The sequence below is a fragment of the Coccinella septempunctata genome, chromosome 4, assembly GCF_907165205.1.
Source record: "Coccinella septempunctata chromosome 4, icCocSept1.1, whole genome shotgun sequence".
Lineage (NCBI taxonomy): Eukaryota > Metazoa > Arthropoda > Insecta > Coleoptera > Coccinellidae > Coccinella > Coccinella septempunctata.
In genome coordinates this window covers 10,539,696-10,562,003 of record NC_058192.1, presented here as the reverse complement: position 1 = coordinate 10,562,003, position 22,308 = coordinate 10,539,696, and the positions used below count along the sequence as shown (strand labels likewise).

The 22,308-nt window shown below is 36.5% G+C and overlaps 2 protein-coding genes across 3 annotated transcripts in view; one reads left to right on the top strand and one right to left on the bottom strand.

The window, feature by feature from the left end:
• The window catches only part of LOC123311745 (pseudouridine-metabolizing bifunctional protein C1861.05), a 159,519-nt gene that overhangs the window by 109,063 nt on the left and 28,148 nt on the right, over positions 1-22,308 (top strand). The gene's annotated exons all lie outside the window — the stretch shown is intronic.
• The window catches only part of LOC123311746 (tetraspanin-9-like), a 130,698-nt gene that overhangs the window by 94,831 nt on the left and 13,559 nt on the right, over positions 1-22,308 (bottom strand). The window contains exon 1 of one of the 2 annotated variants that reach the window (XM_044895817.1): positions 6,418-6,703. The exons of the other annotated variant lie outside the window; for it this stretch is intronic. The gene's annotated coding sequence lies outside the window, so the exon portion shown is untranslated. Of the gene's footprint in view, positions 1-6,417; positions 6,704-22,308 lie in introns of those variants that run through there. 2 annotated transcript variants of the gene reach the window in all.

Below are 22,308 nucleotides of genomic sequence, written 5' to 3'. Positions count from 1 at the left end.
GAATTTTCGCAGATTGAAATTCCGAGGAAAATTTGTTCGATTTTTAATAAATCATATTTCAAGTAACCTCGTTGGAAAATCAACGCAAAATCAGAGGGACTGACAAGGTGACAAGAACCATTCTTGTAAATATAACAAAGGAGTTGAAATGAAATTATCTTCTTCGAGGATACTTGTTCTACAATCAAACATGGAATTCCTGAAAAATATCGTCTGATTTATTTTCGTTGTCAAACGATTAGATTGTGGGCATAAAATTCGGAGACAAACTTTCGTTTTTTGCCAGAAGGCTCCCTATTTCAGAGTTACAGCTCCCTGAATTTCACCCCTAAAAATACTCAGTCTTTTCTCATCTCCAAATCCAGTCATACGAAAATCCCCAAAGTTGCATTAATTTCAGGACATCTGTACAATAAGAATAAAATTGACCATTTCTTTATCTTGCGGTTTATGACCTTTCCTAATCCGAACGCTGGTGGGTAATATTATTATAATTCGCTGCTCTGATGGGCAATATTATCAGTGGTTGAATCCCAGATGCAACCTCCGACCTTATCAATGTTCCCATATTGTAATTTCACGTGTACTAGTATATGTTATCATGATTACCGGCAAATGTCAACAGTGGCAAAGCCGTCTATAATTAAAACAGGATTCGAATCCGCTATGTACAGAACTCATAAATCAACCTTTCACCATTTTATCGGACCCAACATCCATTCCATCGGAAAGGATTTATGTGATTTACTGAATTTTAAGTCCGGATCAATAATGAGGCATAAGGGGTTCTTTTGGGTGATGTTTGTTATTGTTGATTAATCGTAATTGAATTGATTATTTTCATTTGGAAATAATAAACATAATTGACGTTTTAATAATTCATATTTTTTCATTTTTATAGTAGCATTCACATTTTAGGTGTCATCAAAAAGCTGTTGGCAAATTCAAACTCCTTCTCTTGTATCATATTTTCTATTCGATATTTTTATCTTTGTTCTTATGGGAAAAAGAAAGCTTGAAGCCGATAAAAAATTCCCTGAGCACCATTCTTCCAACATTGAAGGCTGAGTAAGAAAAATTCCATCACATCCCTGAAAATACACTGCGCAAAAAAATTAACGCACATTCTGAAAATCTCAATTTTAATGAAAGTTAACTCTATGTTGACTTTATAACTTATTTTGTTATCTCGGGAAGGTTTTCAACGAAACAAGACACATTAAATGGACGAAAAATTCAGGATTTCACCGAATCTTATGTGGAAGAAGAGAAATGAACAATTTTCAAAATACTGAAATGCTGATAAGTGATTTAATACTTGGTATTTCCACCCCTTGCGTTAATTACAGCTCGGCAACGACGGTTCATACCCAAAATGAATGATCTTAAAATGTTCTGATCTAACCCTTCCCAGATTTCTCCGAGTTGGATTCCTTAGTCATTAAGAGTAGCTGGATGATTTTCTGAACTTCTCAGCCTTCTATTGAGGTTGTTCCAAACCTGCTCAATCGGATTGAGATCTGGACTTCTTGCTGGCCATTCCATTCGAGAGACTTCAACCTCTTCAAGGTACTCCTGAACGATGCGCGCACGATGGGGTCTGACATTATCGTCCATAAAAATGAAATTTTCACCAATGTATGGGGCAAATGGCACTACATGCTCTTCAAGAATGTTCCTTATATACTTATCAGCATTCATTGCTCCATTATCAACGACCACTAGGTCTGTGCGAGCAGTCAAAGATATTCTACCCCATACCATAATCGATCCTCCCCCGAAACCAGTAGTATTCAGGAAATTGCACTGAGCATATCTTTCATGTGGACGTCTGTATACAAGGGAACGTCGATCACAATGGTAGAGGCAGAATCTAGACTCATCTGTGAAGAGAACTCTTTCCCAATCGGCCTCTTCCCAATGGATAAGCTCTCTCGCAAAATCCAAACGCGCCCTTCGATGGGCTGGGGTAAGAGCTGGGCCTCTTGCCGCGACAAGAGGCCTTAAATCATATTCTCTGAGGCGATTTCTTATTGTCTGAGTGCTAATTTGCACCTCATGAGTTTGCTCAAGCTGAATTTGAAGGAGGCGAGCGGTTGCAAACCGTTGTCTCAACGAAGAAACTCTCAAATAACGTTCTTGAATGGCAGTTGTTACCCGTGGTCTACCCTGTCCTGGTCTTCGGACATTCATACCTGTCTCCCTGAATCGCTGCAACATTCTGGACACACTTGTATGGGAAACTCCAAACCGTTCTGCAAATCTTGTGTATGTCCACCCTTCTTCTCGCAAAACTACCGCTTGGGTACATTCCTCTTGGGTCAAATTGCGTGTTTCGCGTTGCATAGCGATCGAGTGTAGAAAATCAAACGAAAAAAAAACTATTGATCACTAGAATTGATCGAGAACAACTGATTTTAGAATGGAGCCAATACATTCAAAATCTGATAATATCTTCTTTTTTTAATCCTGCTGGGAAAAAACATCTGTACTGAAGAAAACCGTTGAAAGTGGATAACATATGCATGCATAATTCTGATAAAAATAATTATCATTGAGAACACCTTCAGTTGTAGAATAAATTTGAGATTTGCATAAGGTGCGTTAATTTTTTTGCGCAATGTATGTCGACTATGGAAAAATGTTATTTCTTTGGCAGATTTTTAAACTTTTTTCTACGCTGGAGAAAAAATTTTTTAGATAGGATAAATTCCATTACAGGCTAGTGACTACAACAAAAAAGTCCAGTAATTTCGATTGGTATATCCTTCAAAAAAAACATAGTAAGGATTTATAGGACTCCTGCTCTTTCCTATTCAGATTTAAAGGTCTATTGTTGATTTCTGAAAGAAATCTTGTTCATAGACCTGTCTAAGCTATTTTTCAAAGCGATTTTTGTATGATATAAAAATATATTATCATTTACTGATACAATTAATAGAACTATTGGTGAATTCTCTCTAAAAAGTTATATGTATAAGGTATAAGAAAACACCTTTGGCCTAATTACTTTGTAATTGAAAATAGATTGAACCTATTCGTTCCGAAGTCATATTACACTATATCTCCCTCGAATTAAACAACACTCGAGCGTGAAATATTTTAGCTGACCCGCATTTCCCTGGGTTTTCCACAAAACCGATGCCTTAATAAATTCACAAAGTTACGCAACATGCAGAACTGGAAACCGGCAAACTACCGCAACCGGAGCTCAAATCCGATCTCCTCACGGAGATGTATTCCATGACAAAGGAATTACTAATCCTTTGACACTAAAATAGCAAGAAACATTGAAGACCCGTAGCAACGACAGAACAATGCCGTTTGCGACAACACAACTAATCACGTAGGATTTGGGTTGTGGCAAGGCGAAAATTGGGAATTAAAAACTAATCCTACTGAAACAGATGCACCGGGTTGAGTGTGATATTAATTTGTGTAGAATGTTCATTCTCGTATTGTACATTGGTGTGTCACAGTCAGCGGCAAATTCTCCAAGGTGCAATTCTACTCTGCAACAACATTATTTCCAATAATGTATTCCCAAATAGTAGTTGGGGAGCCGACGATGCTACATCGGGATTTTGAAGATTAGATGGCAGAAATAAAAAGAGGTTCTATGATGTATGCACTTTGAGCAGTGGGGAAAGCGTGCATTTTTTCAAATATCTCGCTTCCTGTACCTCTAATCGTTACTGTATTCATTATAAAAGTTGTAGATAATAAAATTCTATACAACTTTTGTCTGAAGCAATTTTACATACTCTTAACCGTTTTCGAGTTAGACGACGATAAGCTTAGCCACACATGCGAAACGCCAAGGTCAATGTAGAAACCCAGTCTAATGTACATTCATCGCCATATATCTCAAAAACGTTCAAGCGTAGAAAAAATTTCTTCGGACAAAATTTGTAGAAAATGTTATGCTCTACAACTTTTATGATGAATGCGAAAACAATTTGAAGCTCAGGATAGGAGATATTGCAAAAAAACTTATTGTTTTGACGTTTATGGCCAATTTTTATTGTTTCGGCTTGCTGAAACTGTCAGATTACTGTAGAGATACTCTACAGGGTCCAAGGTATCTCCCCTCATGTTAATCTAACACGCTGGAGTAAATCCCGAATTTCCCTCTTGGGCTTTCCAACTATAGTAGGGCATGGTGGGTGGAATTTTTGACCTGCACGCTAGCCTTATCAAAATCCCTTCGATTTCATTCTTTGGGGTCATTCGAAAACCTTCATGAACAGACTGATTTATCGTTGGTGCATGTAGTCACTCATTATCATGCCAGACAAGACTGTTCGTCCATCCAACTGATGGTGACAAATTCGAACAACTCCACTAAATTCATCAGAATAAATTTCACGAAAGAATAAGCAAAATTTCCAAGTAATGGCGAAAACAGACCTGATGGGAGCTACGATAAATCTTGAGGTCACAGCAGCCTCCCTTGAAATCTTAGACTAATTAAGGCCTTTTTATCAAACCTCTTTTGTCCATTCTGGCAGAGATGAAGTCATCACGAAAAACAAATATATGTAGGTATAGAATAAAGAAATATCCCATCTGAAGAAAACAACCAATCTAATTCCAGAGACCAGAAACCTCCAAAACTTCCTAAACCTTTACCCCCTTTTGAAAAGGCCTGATAGTAGTTTTCCAATTTCACGAACAATTTTCCTGGCACACACTCAAAGCTGTCCGATTCTCGACTATAAGACACGCGTTTCAACTCGCATACAATGGAATAAACAGATTAGTTGGTAGTTTTCACGGACCCGTATGGAGGGTGAACTACCAGGTCAACAACAATTGGGAAAGGCCCAAATTAGACGTCCGAATGGTTACATTCAGAGGGCCTATACAGGAATATATTAGGGCAAATTGTTTCGAACTTTTGGGAGAAGTTAAGTAGGAGAGAAGGAGAAGACTCTTTTTATACCACATAGATGAGAGTTTAATCAAGTGTGACTGTCAGGAGGACAACATCCAATCATAGGATGAAGAATAAAATGCAAGTAAAATGTGAAGTTGTTACAATGGATCTGTCTCACATCACACAACCATATTTCATTTGAAAGAGAATAAACAGATTCTTAGGAACAACGTCGGGGTTGTGCTCATCATCTTTATTTCAGGAGCTGCTATTATATTCCACCCTCAAAGTCTAAATGTACCTTTCGAATTTGGAGCTATACCAGAACCTAATTGAATTATTAATTGCTCCCTTTCTGAATTGACTGCCAATCAACTTCAAACGGGTACGGTGATTGCCAGTGCCAAAACACTAATTGAAGGAATGGATCGTATTAAAATTCAAGATGGAATGAAACGTTCTTATACTTACTCCAAGTGGACCAAGTGTCCCGAATCGATTGAAAGCTCACCTGCAAACAAGGTCCAATATTATTGAATGGAAATGAATCGAAGATACAAGATCAAATTTTTCAAGGGATTGGGAAGGTTCTATCATTGAAAACATTTTCTTATCGTTGCATTGAATACTACCTCCAATTCTTCGTCTTCGAGTTTTTTGGCTGACAGAAGGGAGGCTTGTCTTCGCCATTCTTGAAACGTCGGAAGCATTCCCTTCATGATTTATTGGAGCATTGTCGCCTTGAACTTCCACGAACATTCGATGCATTTCAGCTGCACTTTTCTTCTAATCAAAATAAAAAACAGAAACTTCCCGCAAATGATGTTTAGTTAACACACAATCTAACATATTCAATACAGTGAAAAACAAAGGGTTTGTATGAAATTCAAAGTAATTTGAAATGAAACCACCATATCAGCTGACAGTATGAGACATTAATAACACTCGAAGTAATTTGAACTCTCAATATAATATCAATAGGTATAAAATTGAAAATTGTGTATATTGACTCTAGAAACATGTACCTACCAGGTGACACTACGAAAAGAAACTGGCAAATATTTTCACTTGATCCGCATGAAACAAAGTTCAATGGACGAGTTCAGAAACGTTTGCCAACCATCTAAATAATAGAAAAAACTCTTTCAATGGACACGAATTATTTTTTAAAATTATATTTGTGCCTTTCGGTCGTTTTCATCATTTTACTATCCTTGCAATTTCCCCGGCTCTCAAATTCAAGTGATATAAAAGAAAATAAATTTATATTTAATTTTCAAGGTGACTTTTTACATTATTCAGGCGTTTTTTTTGTGTTTCGTGCATTATATTTATGGTTTCATCCAAAGACTAATATTTTATTTATTATTAGGTTAGGCTATGGTTTCATCACAGAAAGCCTCAACTACTAAGTGTTCTGTGATGAAACCATAGTATAACAATGAATAAATTAGTAGTCTATGGATGAAACCATAAATATAATGCACGAAACACAAAAAAAAGCCTGAATAATGTCCCTTGATAGTTGAACTTTGTACCTTATTCGGTAAAAATATTCCAATCCCATTGGGTCCAATCCCCTTGGGATGTTGTGTACACTTTGATTTTTCGTTTCGTTGGAGAGATTTTCCAAAAAGATTATTAGGTATGCCAGGTTCATCAACGGTAGATTCTGAGTTCACTGGATTCATCATCACCTCGCCAATCAAGCTCCTTTTCACATCGTTTCATTCGCTACACTGTGTAATGTTCGCTCTCAAAAGTTACCGGGTGTAAAACGAAATTTGATTAATATGTCCCCGGATGCTGAAATCGGAACCTGATGTGTTGTTCGGATCTACATCCAATCAACTGTTGGAATTATCAGCGTGAAATTATGGAGTGTTATCGAAAAACTCTTGGGGCGGTCATAGACGTACCTACTACGCCCAGACAACGCTCCGAAGTTGCAAACAAATTAGGCCATAAGGCTGAAAAAATGTTGCGTCCTAATTGGGGAAATTCTTATTGGATTATGGCAGTTTCAGCGGAGGGAGAACTTCGGAATTCTTCTGCTACGATCGATTTATCCACAGAGACGTACGTGCAGAATATGGACTTGGCCGGTAGAGGATAGAAAAGTTCACATGTGGAAAAAATAATAGCTAAAGTGGCAGCTTATGTTACACTTTTCGAATACTTACATAAATACTTACTTATCAGATTAAACTAAAAAGGTGATATATTGTAGACTAGATTCATACTGGTTCCTGTTCGGGAAAGTTTGTCAGAATGCAATTTCTCCCTTTGTGCCTTTCCTTGTTGAAACATAGTACCTTAATTTTAATTTGACATTTTTTGCGGTATTATACAGGGTGACTTGAACAAATGCGAAGGACTTAGAGAGATGATTCATCGATGAAAATAAGCAGGGGTAGTTCCTATAATTTTTTTTTCGAAATCGTCCTCCCTTCTAAGATACAGCCTTTGGAAGGCGATGACGAGTTGACAGTTTTTAATTTTTTTTACGGGTTCTAAAGAACACTGAGTCATAAAACTATCCATAATACGAAGCACTAAGTAGATGTTATTCACACAATTTTTTCAGATCTCATAACTTTTTTATAAGGGGTTGAAAATAACAACTTCTAATGATTTTTCTTCAAAAATTGTTTTCGTGGAATAGATTTTCGAAAAATGAGATTCTCTTATGGTTTCCCATTTAATTCTGAAGAAAAAAGTCTGTTGCAAAATTTCGATACAGTCGATACTTTTCTCGGAATAAATAAAAACTTCTCATATTCTTTGTGGAATCCGACGGGATAGAGTACGGTCCTGTACCTCACAAAACAGTGGATTACATTATCTTTGTCGCTATTTCGCCAGGCTCCTCGGGAGTTTTCCTTTTACTCTTATATCCCGGGTTGTTTTTCTTTACAGCGGGGTTTTGATATATTCTCCGAGAGGCATCAATAAGGATGAAGCTCCTTAATTGTTTTTGCTGTTGGCTACATTCATTATCGGTTTCTAGAAAGCCAAAGGGTTTTCTCATAAATCTTTCCAGTCCGCTCAAGGCTTACTCAAAATAGCCCTGCAAGAAAATTCTCAATCTATCGTTTAATTTTGAAATGCCTCTAAGTACAACTTGAAATGGTATTCTTTTACAGCTATAGTACTAAACCTTGTTCAACAGTATGTGATTCAAGAATGTAGTAGATTTGATGTTACCGATTTCATTTTCTAGTGTCTATCAGAACTATTTTTCCTCGTTGGAAGAAAATTTACGACCTTTTAAACTTTTTTTCAGTTGAGGAAAGAGATGATACTTGGATTGAGCCAAATCTGGTGAATAAGGGGGGTGTTCTAGTAATTCAAACCCTAAATCACGAATTTTTTTTGCATGGCAACATGAGATTTGTGTGCAGGGGCGTTGTCCTGCAAAAACAAAACACCTTTGGATAGCTTTCCGCGTCTTTTCTCTTTAATTTTTTCCCGTAGAGTGGTCAGTAATGTCGAATAGTAATCTCTGGTTATTGTTCTACCCTTATCCAAAAAATCAATCATAATTACTCCATGACAATCCTAAAAAACTGAAGCAAGAACTTTTCCAGCAGATTTTTGGACACGAAACTTCTTAGGTCTTGGAGAACCAGAGTGTTGCCATTCCATCGATTGTTGCTTTGTTTTTGGATGGTATAAATCTACCCGAGTCTCATCCACAGTAACAATTCGGTTTAAAAAGTCTAAATCGTTTTCAAATCGAGCACAGATCGAACGCGATGCTTCTACCCTTGCACGCTTTTGGTCAACATTCAAACATTTGGGGATCCATTTTGCAGCAATTTTTCTCATGTCTAAATTGACATGATTTATATGATGAACGCGTTCGTATGAAACATTCAGTGATTCAGATATCCGTTTTAGACCAATTCGACGGTCTGATAAAATCATGTCATGAACTGCATCGATATTTTCTGGGACTGACACTGAAACTAGCCTTCCTGATCGGTCATCATCTTCAATGGAAAATTTTTACCTCTTTTGAAGCTTGCAGTCCAATTTTTCACGGTCGCAAACGAAGGATATTGATCACCAAGGGTATCAAGCATATCTTCGTAAATCTGCTTACCTCTTAACCCTTTCAAATACAGGTACTTGATGATGTCCCGATACTCAAATTTTTCGATTTTCACAATTTCGGTGGACATCTTCTTTCTTTTAATTTATTGCGTAACCCTGGTTTCCTTTTTGGATCTCAAACTTGACACTGACACTTCTAATGAGTTATTGTTCGTTGCTATCGTAACGCAATATTTTTTTATGCATGGAACTGGTCTAGGCTAACTAGATATCAATACGTCCTCGTATATCTGAAGGAAGGTTTCAATTATGATCCTAAAAAAACTGGAATCTTTTTCCGAAATATTCTGGCTGAAAATCAGAGCTATCGATAATGGAAACTTCTGTATCCTTATCCAGGCAACATCAAAAATATCCCCCTGCATTCTGGGCCAAAACCTTCCACTCTAAGTATATAAATGGAAGGCTACAGTTCACTTAGTGTATCAATAATAAAAGAAAGAACTTGTCCGCTTTCTTACCGCATTTTTCAGCATCCCTGACACCTTTCTCGTGCACTTATCATCCAGAACGGAGAAGCTATACATAATGTAGTCGTGAAAGGGAAGATCGGTGATAACTCGCGTTCGACTAGGTGGAAAGCCGAGGTGGAACTTTCTGCTGCTCTGGAAAGTTTCAGCCAGGAATTATATCGATATTAACTTCTGATTTTGGTTGAATGAAGTGGGCTTCCGAACTTGCTTCACTACATTCGACGTCCCACGTGGTACACCTTAGCAAACATAACCCGGAAAGTGCTTTGGAGTTCGGAAGTGGTTAAATATGAAGAAGGGTAAATAACTGAAGAGGGCGAGCCACCGTTTCACTTTATGACGCAATAAAAACTTCGATAATGAAGGGAAATCAATGAATTATCTCCACATTCAACTTCGGAAGATTCATTGATGGGGCATTCCAACAAACTTCCTTCATAAAATGGGCCATTACTTGGGGAAAATGAAAGTCATCAGAACACCCATTTTATCCACGATAAACCAATCGGGTATAATCAAGGGAATATTGGTTATCAGATTAGATTTGTAGATCCTAATAATTCATTGCATAAGGGTTGTTATTGGAATAGATTTTCTAATCAATCTCAGTTGAAGTAAAGGTTCAACTACGAGACGAACTTGTGTTAATGATGGTTGATTACGTTTCTTTCATTGTATTGATAAAAACATTTTTGAAACCTCAATTTGATGTGATGGAAAAGAAAGAATTGACGTTTTAAAAACGTTTTTATCATTGCAATACCCACCACCTCGATGTCAAGCTTCGAAGAGTACGTTTCTTACAGTTTTCACTGTAGCAAATTCGAAAAAACTCAATGCAAAACATCAACCCCTGAAGATTCCGTTGGAATTCGGGCCCATTCTTAATTTAAGAACAAAATGTTCGAATATAAGGTTCAAAATTTCCAGAAAAGTTCAGTCTTTTTCGCAATTTTTTGTCATAACTGTTTGCCCTTTCACTTTAGGAGGATGAAATTTCCAGGAACTGTTATTGGACCCATTTTAAATGTCCTCCATCCTGATTTTGACAAAAATATCTACAGGGTACCACAGATTTCTGCTGATCCAATTGCTTTATTTCATTCACAGCCCTATTATAGACGTTAACTTTCTGTTGATAAAAGGGTGAAGTAGAATGAACAAGTTAATTAATTTTCCGTTTGCACTATTCTCCTCTTATTCCCCTTTTTCTTCAAGAACAAGAATTAATTGTTTTCCACCATAAATCCACAATTTTCAGCGGTCTCAAAGGGCAAGTGGATAAATAAACATGTTCTTATGTCGAATTACCATTCGCTTCCAATGGAATCGTGCAAGTCATAGCGTGGCAGACTCATCAATTACAGCATGATTTATAGATATCATACATAGGCCAGAGTTGTAAAGTAGTAATCCCCCCATGGCAAATAATAGGTTCGAGTTCGAAGTTGATCCATACTTGTCGTGATTCGAATCGATATTTCAGTGCATGGCGAACAAAAACGTACATTATCGGTGCTCATGTTCGATACTGAAAAAAAAGGGGATTGGGGAATTTGTTTTGGTCAGCCATTTCCTGTTGTGAGGTTGATATTTCGTACTGAAATGTTCGAGCATTTGGAAGCATTCCGTAGAGACTATTATGTGGATATAGAGGGAAATTTTTTCATCGAATAGTTCTGTACCACCAAAATTAAGCTGGGTAGAGTGGGATAAAGGTAATAATCATTTGACCTTTTTCAGCAGCACTGAAATTTTTCCACCACTTCGTTATCAACTTCGTCCCCAACTTTAATAGCTATTTTTTCTAAATAAGAACTAAATACAGCTCATGCTGAACTCTATTTGATAACAACTCTGATAGTTTGGAAATTTTGATGAGTCCTGTCGACAAGGAACGATTGAAATTCTCAAAAACATTGGATCTTATGAAATGTCAATTTATTTTCTCGACATTTCACGAGATCCAATGTTTTTAAGAACTTATTATGAATGGATCACGCCTTCAAGCGTAAGGCAGGTGAATAATAAACGAATTTAATAATCGGCGGCTGAATTAATTGCGTTTTTAAGAACGTTTCCTTGTCGATAGTTTCGAACAATCTTGGAACTCATGCATTTTGTCTTCTTTCCCTCTCGAAAATGGTGATTTTGGCTCACCTAGACTAGCCGAGCAGACAATTTTAGTAGTCACAAATAAATTGTTCCACCATTACATATAGTCTTTCTACTGAATCCTTCCGATTTATAACTCAAATAAAATGGAATCTTCCCATATTTCATAGCCGAAACTACTGGAATAAATCCTCCAAAGTAGCATCAAGAGTTTGCCCCAATAAGAAGAAAACCAAACGAAAGAAATCCATGTTTCTGAGAAATTTTCGTCAACTTTTCTTATATCGGTTGTAATAATATACGACTCACATCTCCGAATATAAACAGACATAAAATATGATCGTTCAAACTTTTCCTTTTAACATGAAACTGAATGCCGAATTGTCCAAGCAATAAAAGTTATCACCTCATGAATTGTTGATGTGTGGGGCATTACCATACGTTGTTCCTGGCATTCTCTACCTGGCAAATTTTCGCATATCCCTCTGAGTGAAAAATGGTCTTGCGTGGTTGACTCCATTCGTATATACGAGGAGAGACCCGAGTAGAATACTCTTGAACTTCACAGTGAATTCCTTATTCGCTGTGACACTTCTGATATAAATAAATAGTACCTAATAAACACTGATACGTTGAGAGATCGCTTTTTCCAGCTGGTTGCATAAATTATAAATTACTATTACCTACCTGGGAGCTAAGCAGTGTAAAGTGTTCAGTACCGTCTCCTGATCTTTTTCTATGTTCTACCCCTACATCATCCATATAATGTCTCATATCTTCATTATAGACTACACGACTATATACAAAATCTAATTCGTTTTCCGGCTTGAAAAAACTGACATTCGGGTCAATCTGTCATCCAGGAGGTTTTACATTCCCAGATTTCCTTCCGCTTCCACATATATTCCCTTCCTCTTGAAGAATCATCGTAAATACAATCGTACGGATACGGTTCGTAAAATATGGAATCGAATAAAAAAGCATGTTCGCCGAATGTTGTACAGCACAACCCCCAATAAAAATGGACGGCTCCTTCTCGATATATATTTCATTTGGAGCGTAATATTGAAAAATTCGGGAGCGTAGGAGCACCACGTATCATTATTATGTTGGGGACTTGAAAGATATTTTTACTGTTTGGACTACAGGAAAATGTTTGAGTTTATATACCTACATATGTTTGAAGTTTATTCACTATAATATGATGGAAGATAATAAAGGCAATTTTTATGTCCCATATTGTAATATTTCTGAATAATAACAAACTGCTAGGTGAAGAAAAGGGTAGTCAAATATTCTCGAAAATATACAGGATATCTGTAAACAAATGCGAAGGACTTAGGGAGATGATTCCTCGATGAAAATAAGGAGGGGTATTTCCTATAAATTTTTTTCGAAATCGAACTCCCTTTCAACATACAGCCTTTGGAAGGTGATGACGAGTTCACAGTTTTTAATTTTTTTACGGGTTCTAAAAAACACTGAGTCATAAAACTATACATAATATGAAGCACTAAGTAGATGTTACTCATACAATTTTTTTAGATCTTAGAACTTTATTATTAGGGGTTGAAAATAACAACCCCTCATGATTTTGCTTCAAAAATTGTTTTCGTGGGATAGATTTTCGACAAATAAAATTCTCCTATGGTTTCCCATTCAATTCTGGAGAAAAAAGTTCCTTGCAAAATTTCGATAGAGTCGATATTTTTCTCGGAATAAATAAAAACTTACAAGCAGTTGATTACTGTTCATTCCATTTCATAGTATAAGTGTTCCGTAGATTGACTACATCTCACTAAAATACATGCATCAACTTTCTGCCTCATAGACCTTCGTGTATACGAAGCAGTACAAGCAGTATTGCTTGTAAGTTTTTATTCATCCCGAGAAAAATATCGACTGTTTCGAAATTTTGCAAGAGACTTTTTTTCTCCAGAATTGAATGAAAAACCATAAGAGAATTTCTTTTTTCGAAAATCTATCCCACGAAAACAATTTTTGAAGGGGTTGTTATTTTCAACCCCTAATAATAAAGTTCTGAGATCTAAAAAAATTGTGTGAGTAACATCTACTTAGTGCTTCATATTATGTATAGTTTTATGACTCAGTGTTTTTTAGAACCCGTAAAAAAAAATTAAAAACTGTGAACTCGTCATCACCTTCCAAAGGCTGTATCTTGAAAGGGAGTTCGATTTCGAAAAAAATTTATAGGAACTACCCCTGCTTATTTTCATCGAGGAAACATCTCCCTAAGTCCTTCGCATTTGTTTACAGACACCCTGTATATTTCAAAACACAGATAAATACAAATTTCGAAATTGAATTACATTTTTGATCCCTATTAACACTTTCAAGAATTCTAATAAATATTTACATGAATTTTTCATAATTATTTGAATGAAATCAGTGATCTAAACCAAGCAGCCTTAAGCTTTGTGTTTGATATATTTATTAACAGGCCAGGGTACCTACCCACAGATGGACCGATTTGCACATCATGGATGTGATGTATTTGTTTATATTTGCTTTTGGTAAACGTCAAAAATCTCAAATTTCTGGCACTTTTCCTTGTTTTTTCCGAGAAGGATCGCTTTTTACATCTATTTTAGGTTCATTTCAAAATGAGAATGATATAATGATTCCAAAGTCAAAATCCTTTTGTAACATAAACCTCAATTCGAAATGCTGAATAATTTCTCAGATTGCGTAGAGATTATGCGATCGAAAATGAACCAACCTATGAGCGAAAAAAATTAATGCCTTATTTTTTTTGCATGTCGACTCATATTAACCGATTCTTGTTTTTCAAGAGCTCGAATACGTTATAATGCGATTATATATCCCGATTAGAGTACATTTCACAAATTGATCCTTGGATAAGCGAAAGTATACAAATTGGAAAGGGCCTCAACAGCTTTTTGCGAAGATTTTCAAGATATCGTTAACTAATTGGAAAAATTGCAAGTTCGCGTGATGATAAGCTTCACGAAAATCCAGAGGCATATTATTAAATCACCTTGAATAATTGATGCAAAATCAGATTCAGTGAGGATAACTCGACTACTGAGCTACGAAATGATGCTGATGCTGTTTGGACTCATTTCATAAAAATTATCTATTATTAAATAATAATATTCACCAGACCTGCCTCAATATTATCACTAAAACTAGATATTCAGTAGCACATTAAATATTTGGTAGTGCAGAAAGAAATATAATCTAACAACCAACACTCCACTTGAAAAAAGCTACATCCAAAAATTATTTTCATGTCTTTAATTTCATCAACCTCAAGTAAACTTCGAGCTGCGAGCTGGATTTAAATGAAACAAATTCTCTATTCGACAAAAAAACGCCGTTCTGTGCGCGTTGCAAAGTGTAGATTCAGCGAAATTAAAACTTCTCATGAATTCTGCTTATCTGGATAACCTGTTTAAGCTGATGAAAATACGCTATTGTGGCGCGCGTAGGTAAATAGAGGACAGTTTTTTCTGGTTTATTTCAGTTGAATTTGAATTCGACTATGGCTCTAATTTGTTTTGTCGAGATTGCAATGAGTGTGTCGATGTAATTAAAACGAATATTGGATATCGCTATGAACTGCAACGACTATGGTTTCGACCTACGGTTTTAATTGGAAAGCAAAAGAGTAATAAAAATATGATTTCCAGTTTAGAAATCAGAAATGGCCCTTATTTCAGTTAAATAGTGATATACCATCGTTTCCGATTATATTGTGATAGATTTTGGAGCTATATTGAAAAATTCAGATTTTCAATATTCGTTTGAATAATCCTCAAAAATTACGTGAATATTTGAGAGATAGCTCACTTTTTGGTTGCTAAACGCCTCCAGGTTTCGCAAAGTGTAGTGTACAACTTTGGGAAGCTGTAGATTTTTCCTAGGATCAGTACTTTGGGAAAAAAATCACAATTTCGAAAAAAATGGTCTACTTTGAGGAACTGTAGCAGCCAGAAAGAAGGCACTAGGCATAAGATGGTTTTTTTGGTGATAGATTGGTTCTTTTCGAATAGAAGAAATCAATTTTCATTCATCTACCGCAAACAGTTTATATTTTATGATTTTTTTCGCGAAGTGCCAAAATTTTCGATTTTCCATCAATCATAACTTGAAAACTAATCATTTCAGCAAAATTCTGTTGACATATTCGATATCTACACCCCCGATTTTGTGAATACTTCAATTTTAGTGAAAATCGGAGAGATCAAAAATTTTTCAAATTTTCCATACCTCTATGTATGGAAAAATTGCGATTTTTTGAAAAATATTTTTGGCCTCCGATCAGAACCAAATTCATACTATACACTAATTCGAGGGCGTAGAACACGAATATGTAAACAGATATTTTTCAAAAAATTCATTTTACAAGCTATGGTTGATAGAAATTCGGAAAATTTGGACCTTCGCGGAAAAAATCATGAAATTTCAAATGTTCACGGAATATTAATGAAAGCTGTTTTTTTTTCATTCGTAAAGAACCAATCTATCACCAAAAAAATCAGCATACGTCCTGTGCCTCTTTTCTGGCTGCTACAGCTCCTCAAACTTGACCCTATCTTTTGGGGAATTTTTCGAGTACCTATCTAACTCAAAGCAACTATCCTCACATCGTAGAGCAAGCAATGAAAAATATCAAGAGAACCCTGGTAAAACATGTACTTATGGCATATTCTACAATCTTAGCCCACTCCAAATTATTTTCTTATTATAGGAAAATAGCTAATGTTAAATTTCTAGAAGGCTCGAAACTCACATCACATTAATATATCGTCAGAATTCCATGACGAAAAATAAACGGCGTGTAATGCCATTTTCCGGAGTTTTCCTCAACTATATTTACTTTCGCATTTCCCCAAACGATCCAAGAATAGATAATGGCACACGCCGCGATAAATACGGTAAACGCGGAATATTAGGCTAACTGGCAATTCGGTCTTTATCAAGTAGATCATGCAACCGCTATTTTCTGGAGTTCCGAACTCGTTACGAGTTCTGCTTTTAATGAAGTTCTGATTGATCCGATTTTTCGATGCGAAAATAAATCCGGCCCGGTGAAAATAAACATGCCTCTCGTCGAGCCTGCCATAACATCAAATTTAAAATTGAATACAGAGGTGCTCTCGAACATTTGGAGAGGTTTCCATTATCCCGTCAATCAAAGCCTTGTTGTTTGATGTTTCGCACGATTCATTTCGAAGGAGAATTCTGTTCCCTATCAGTTTTGAACTCAAACAGGGCTATTCTTTCTCGAACCCACACAAAATGATACGGAGACCAACAAAACATATTTTCATGAAATCTATTTCAAGTGTTTCAATTCGGCATTGGGAGAAAATCTAAAATATTCTCCAGTTTTTATCGATATTGACGAAAGTAGCTATCATCTTCGTTTTTCAGATGGCATGCCCAATAAATTATTACATTTTGGATTCCCCACAAAGATAATGCTACTGAAGGATGAAATTTTCACAACTACGAGGATATATTGAAAAATTCTTTGCCTACTATTGAACCAAACAAAATTTCAATGTCAAAATATTTTATTACTCAACATATTCTCCTCTTAATTGGATACATTTATTACACCGAACCTGCAACGTCTCTACACCTTTAAAAAAAATTTTTGTTCTGCAAACCAGACCTCCACAGCTTTTATTACCTCCTCGTTGGAAGAAAATTCACGACCTTTCAAACTTTTTTTCAGTTGAGGAAAGAGATGATAGTCGGATGGAACTAAATCTGGTGAATAAGGGGGGTTCTAGTAATTCAAACCTTAAATCACGAAATTTTTGCATGTCAACATGAGATTTGTTTGCAGGGGCGTTGTGTTGCAAAAACAAAACACCTTTGGATAGCTTTCCGCTTCTTTTCTCTTTAATTTTTTTCCCGTAGAGTGGTCAGTAATGTCGAATAGTAATCTCTGGTTATTGTTCTACCCTTATTCAAAAAATCAATCATGATTACTCCATGGCAATCCCAAAAAACTGAAGCAAGAACTTTTCCAGCAGATTTTTGGACAAGAAACTTCTTAGGAGTTGGGAGAACCAGAGGGTCGCCATTCCATCGATTGTTACTTTGTTTCTGGATAGTAGAAATGTACTTAAGTCTCATCCATGGTAACAATTCGGTTTAAGAAGTCTACATCGTTTTCAAATCGAGCACAGATCGAACGCGATGCTTCTACCCTTGCTCGCTTTTGGTCAACATTCAACATTTGGTGATCCATTTTGCAGCTAACTAGTTATCAATATATCCTCGTACAATAATTGAATAATTCAATTCCTGTCTGCATGCCTTTAAAACTTTCAATACATATATTTCAGACATTAAACTATCATCACAATAATTGGAGCCATGTTATTCAGGGTGAGTCTTCTACTCGTAAGAAAATTTTAACAGTAGATTCTTGAGTTCAAAAGAAAACTTTTTCCTTTACCATTTTTTCCGAATCGGCTCGGTTTAAAAGATACAGGCTGCTGAAATCAGCAGAAACAAGAATGCTACAGTATAGCCGTATTTTCACCCGGAAAAGTCTCAGAAAGGTGGTGAACTTTCCCATCAGAATCAGAGTGAAAAACATAGCATCCTGAAAATAAAATATCTCTGGAAAACTTAGGAATATCCATGATGTCATGATAGAAGTCACATCAAAATTCGATGTGAAATCCAATTTAATAATTCATTGGGTAAACCATTTGAAAAAACGAAGTGGATAGCTACTGACAGAAACTTGAGAATATTTCAGATTTTTTCCTCATCTCGGATGACACACTATGAACGAATTTCATAAAAATCTCTTCGTATAATGAGGGAAAGGAAGAAGAATGCCCTTGTATATCTCTAGAAAAAATACCTCTACAGTATCCCGATCTCGAAAGAGCTCGTTTCAAGTCAACAACCGAACAAAAACACTCGTGATAATCGACCTCGCTCGAAAAAAAAAGGGAGTCAATCCAGGTAATGTCACCCCCTCTTTAAAATACCCTTGTCTCGCGGAATCGCTCGGTGTAATTGGAAATTTAAATGGTTCTATTCGGGAGCATCTCAATTCATTACTCCACCTGGTGAAAAGTAACCTTAATGGCTTTTTAAGAGATGCTGCCGCAAATTCATTGCGGAAGGAACTTTGAGCTGCCTCTGCCTCCGTGTTTTTGCTGAACGGGGAGGATAATAGGCTTAAGGACCGCCGATGCCGTTGTCGTATTTTATTTTGGACGAACTGCACTCGGAATCTGGAACTGCTGCATCTTATTTCATTGATTAATTATAGAAGACGTTTTTTTCATCCATCAGTCTTGAAATAAATAGACGAAGCACTGACGTGAAGATTTTCACCGCTTATTCAATTCCCCATACAGGTATTGTACTCATACCCAGCGCTGCTTGACTCTCAAAACATTTCCAAGAATATACACTGCGCAAAAAAATTAACGCACATTATGGAAATCTCAAATTTATTCTACAACTGAAGGTGTTCTCAATGATAATTATTTTTATCAGAATTATGCATGCATATGTTATCCACTTTCAACGGTTTTCTTCAATACAGATGTTTTTTCCCAGCAGGAATAAAAAAAGATGATATTATCAGATTTTGAATTGGCTCCATTCTAAAATCAGTTGTTCTCGATCAATTCTAGTGATCAATAGTTTTTCTTTCGTTTGATTTTCTACACTCGATCGCTATGCAACGCGAAACACGCAATTTGACCCAAGAGGAATGTGCCCAAGCGGTAGTTTTGCGAGAAGTAGGGTGGACATACACAAGAATTGCAGAAAGGTTTATAGTTTCCCATACAACTGTGTCCAGAATGTTGCAGCGATTCAGGGAGACAGGTATGAATGTCCGAAGACCAGGACAGGGTAGACCACGGGTAACAACTGCCATTCAAGAACGTTATTTGAGAGTTTCTTCGTTGAGACAACGGTTTGCAACCGCTCGCCTCCTTCAAGTTCAGCTTGAGCAAACTCATGAGGTGCAAATTAGCACTCAGACAATAAGAAATCGCCTCAGAGAATATGATTTAAGGCCTCGTGTCGCGGCAAGAGGCCCAGCTCTTACCCCAGCCCATCGAAGGGCTCGTTTGGATTTTGAGAGAGAGCATATCCATTGGGAAGAGGCCGATTGGGAAAGATTTCTCTTCACAGATGAGTCTAGATTCTACCACTACCATTGTGATCGACGTTCTCTTGTGTACAGACGTCTATATGAAAGATATGCTCAGTGCAATTTCCTGAATACTACTGGTTTCGGGGGAGGATCGATTATGGTATGGGGTGGAATATCTTCGACTGCTCGCACAGACCTAGTGGTCGTTGATAATGGAGCTATAAATGCTGATAAGTATATAAGGAACATTCTTGAAGAGCATGTAGTGCCATTTGCCCCATACATTGGTGAAAATTTCATTTTTATGGACGATAATGCCAGACCCCATCGTGCGTGCATCGTTCAGGAGTACCTTGAAGAGGTTGAAGTCTCTCAAATGGAATGGCCAGCAAGAAGTCCAGATCTCAATCCGATTGAGAAGGTTTGGGACAATCTCAATAGAAGGCTGAGAAGTTCAGAAAATCATTCAGCTACTCTTAATGACTTAGGAATCCAACTCGGAGAAATCTGGGAAGGATTAGATCAGAACATTTTAAGATCACTCATTTTGAGTATGAACCGTCGTTGCTGAGCTGTAATTAACGCAAGGGGTGGAAATACCAAGTATTAAATCACTTATCAGCATTTCAGTATTTTGAAAATTGTTCATTTCTCTTCTTCCACATAAGATTCGGTGAAATCCTGAATTTTTCTTCCATTTAATGTGTCTTGTTTCGTTCAAAACCTTCCCGAGAGAACATAAAAAATAAGTTATAAAGTCAATGTATAGTTAACTTTCATTAAAATTGAGATTTTCAGAATGTGCGTTAATTTTTTTGCGCAGTGTACATACGGTTCGCCCAAGTTAAAACTAGAATTTGGCTTTTGAATAACTCTTTGCAACTTCTTACAAAATTGGAGCTTCATTTGACGAATTTCCTTTTTTAAATTCGAATATAAACTGAATAGAACAGATGCCTATAGCTCCGAAACCATAGAACGGATTTTTTCCATCATCAAACTCGATCGTTATACAATCAGAATTCTCAACACACCCAAAATATTTCAAGTCCTTAAGTCTTTTCTTTCGGAAGTTAGAGAATTGATAAAGATCTGACCCACTTATCCCAAAATTCCATGGATTGTCTCATCGAAAGTATGCCTCGAAGTGTAGAATGCTTGACACCATCTGATGGGTGACCAACCAAGTATTAACATTACCAAGACTTTTTTCTTCATTTAATTTTTCTCCTCTGTTGTTCAAACCCAGAATTCCTTTCTATGAAACTATGCAATCTTTCATTCTTTTTTGAGAAAAAATCAATTAATATCATACTGAATAAATTTATGGAAGGTCAGTGGTCCCTATCAATTGTTGAGCAGTGTATTTTATAATGAAACGATGGAAAGAGTTCCTTCACATTCCACGTCATTATGCATGAGGAACTTTTCAAAATGCTAAGATTCTAAAATCGTGTTGGGGAGTTTAAAAATAAATTCATGCGCCAGCTGAAAAGGATAAAGAAAAGGCCCCAGTTTTATGTTAGGTGATCATCGTAACAATTTTACGAGCGATCTCGCAAATTGAAAGTGAAGTACGTGGACGTTCCCCTGGAGAAGGTCCAGAAAACCGTCATTATCGGCATTATCCCCATCTCCGAACGGTTGATTAATGTGTGGTCCCATGGAAAAAATCGAGAAAGATTGAGACTTCATGAATTTTTATACCTCTAATCAATCATCTCTACAACGTCGTCTCTGTAGCCAGATAAACCGCAGTAATGGATTTCCTTCCTGGAGATTTCTTCGATCCTGGGACAATAGCCTTGGTCCTTTGTCGATATTGAACTTGCGGAGTGGGTGGATTCCATGGTTGATGAGGAGTTTGTCACTGACAGGATCTTATCCAATGAAAATCTAATTATTCTTCGATAGTTTTCCCTGGAAATCCTTCCTCTCAATAAAAGGAAGGCTTTAACTATATATAAGAACTAATTTTCAGCTAGATTCTACCCCATACTTTTCATTACCACCAATGTCATGTGGAGATTTCCTAATTCCTTGTGATTTCTATCTTTGCGGTTATTTTTTCTCATGAAACCTTAGTGTATAGTGAAGGAAAAGTGGATACTGTAGAAGATTTGATACATCGAAACGGAAGAGCTTCCAAAGTCATTCAACCACAAAAGGATATTATTGTTTCTGCATAAGCTCAAGACAAGCGCATACCAAACTGAATGTGACAACTTTGAACCAACTTCTGTGATTAATTCAGATCAATTTTATTGGTGAGTTTGGTGTGGTTAGAAGTTTGAGGTGATTAATCTTAAGTTTTGTCTGACAGCTCCGTCCATTCCAGTGCGCTATTTCTCAGTTTTTGATACATTCTTGACTATCCCAGTTGCAATAAAATGGGCAAGTTTCCTAAAACTCCAAAATCGAATTTAAGATAATTTTTGGAACCTTTTTTCCATTAGTTAACCAACACGTAAAGAATTCGCTTCAAAATTCAGAAATTTCGGGAATATACCCTTCGAAACTTAGTGAATATTCGAATATGTAAAAGCTTGTGACGTAGAATGCCTTTACTAAAGTCTAGTAATTTTGTT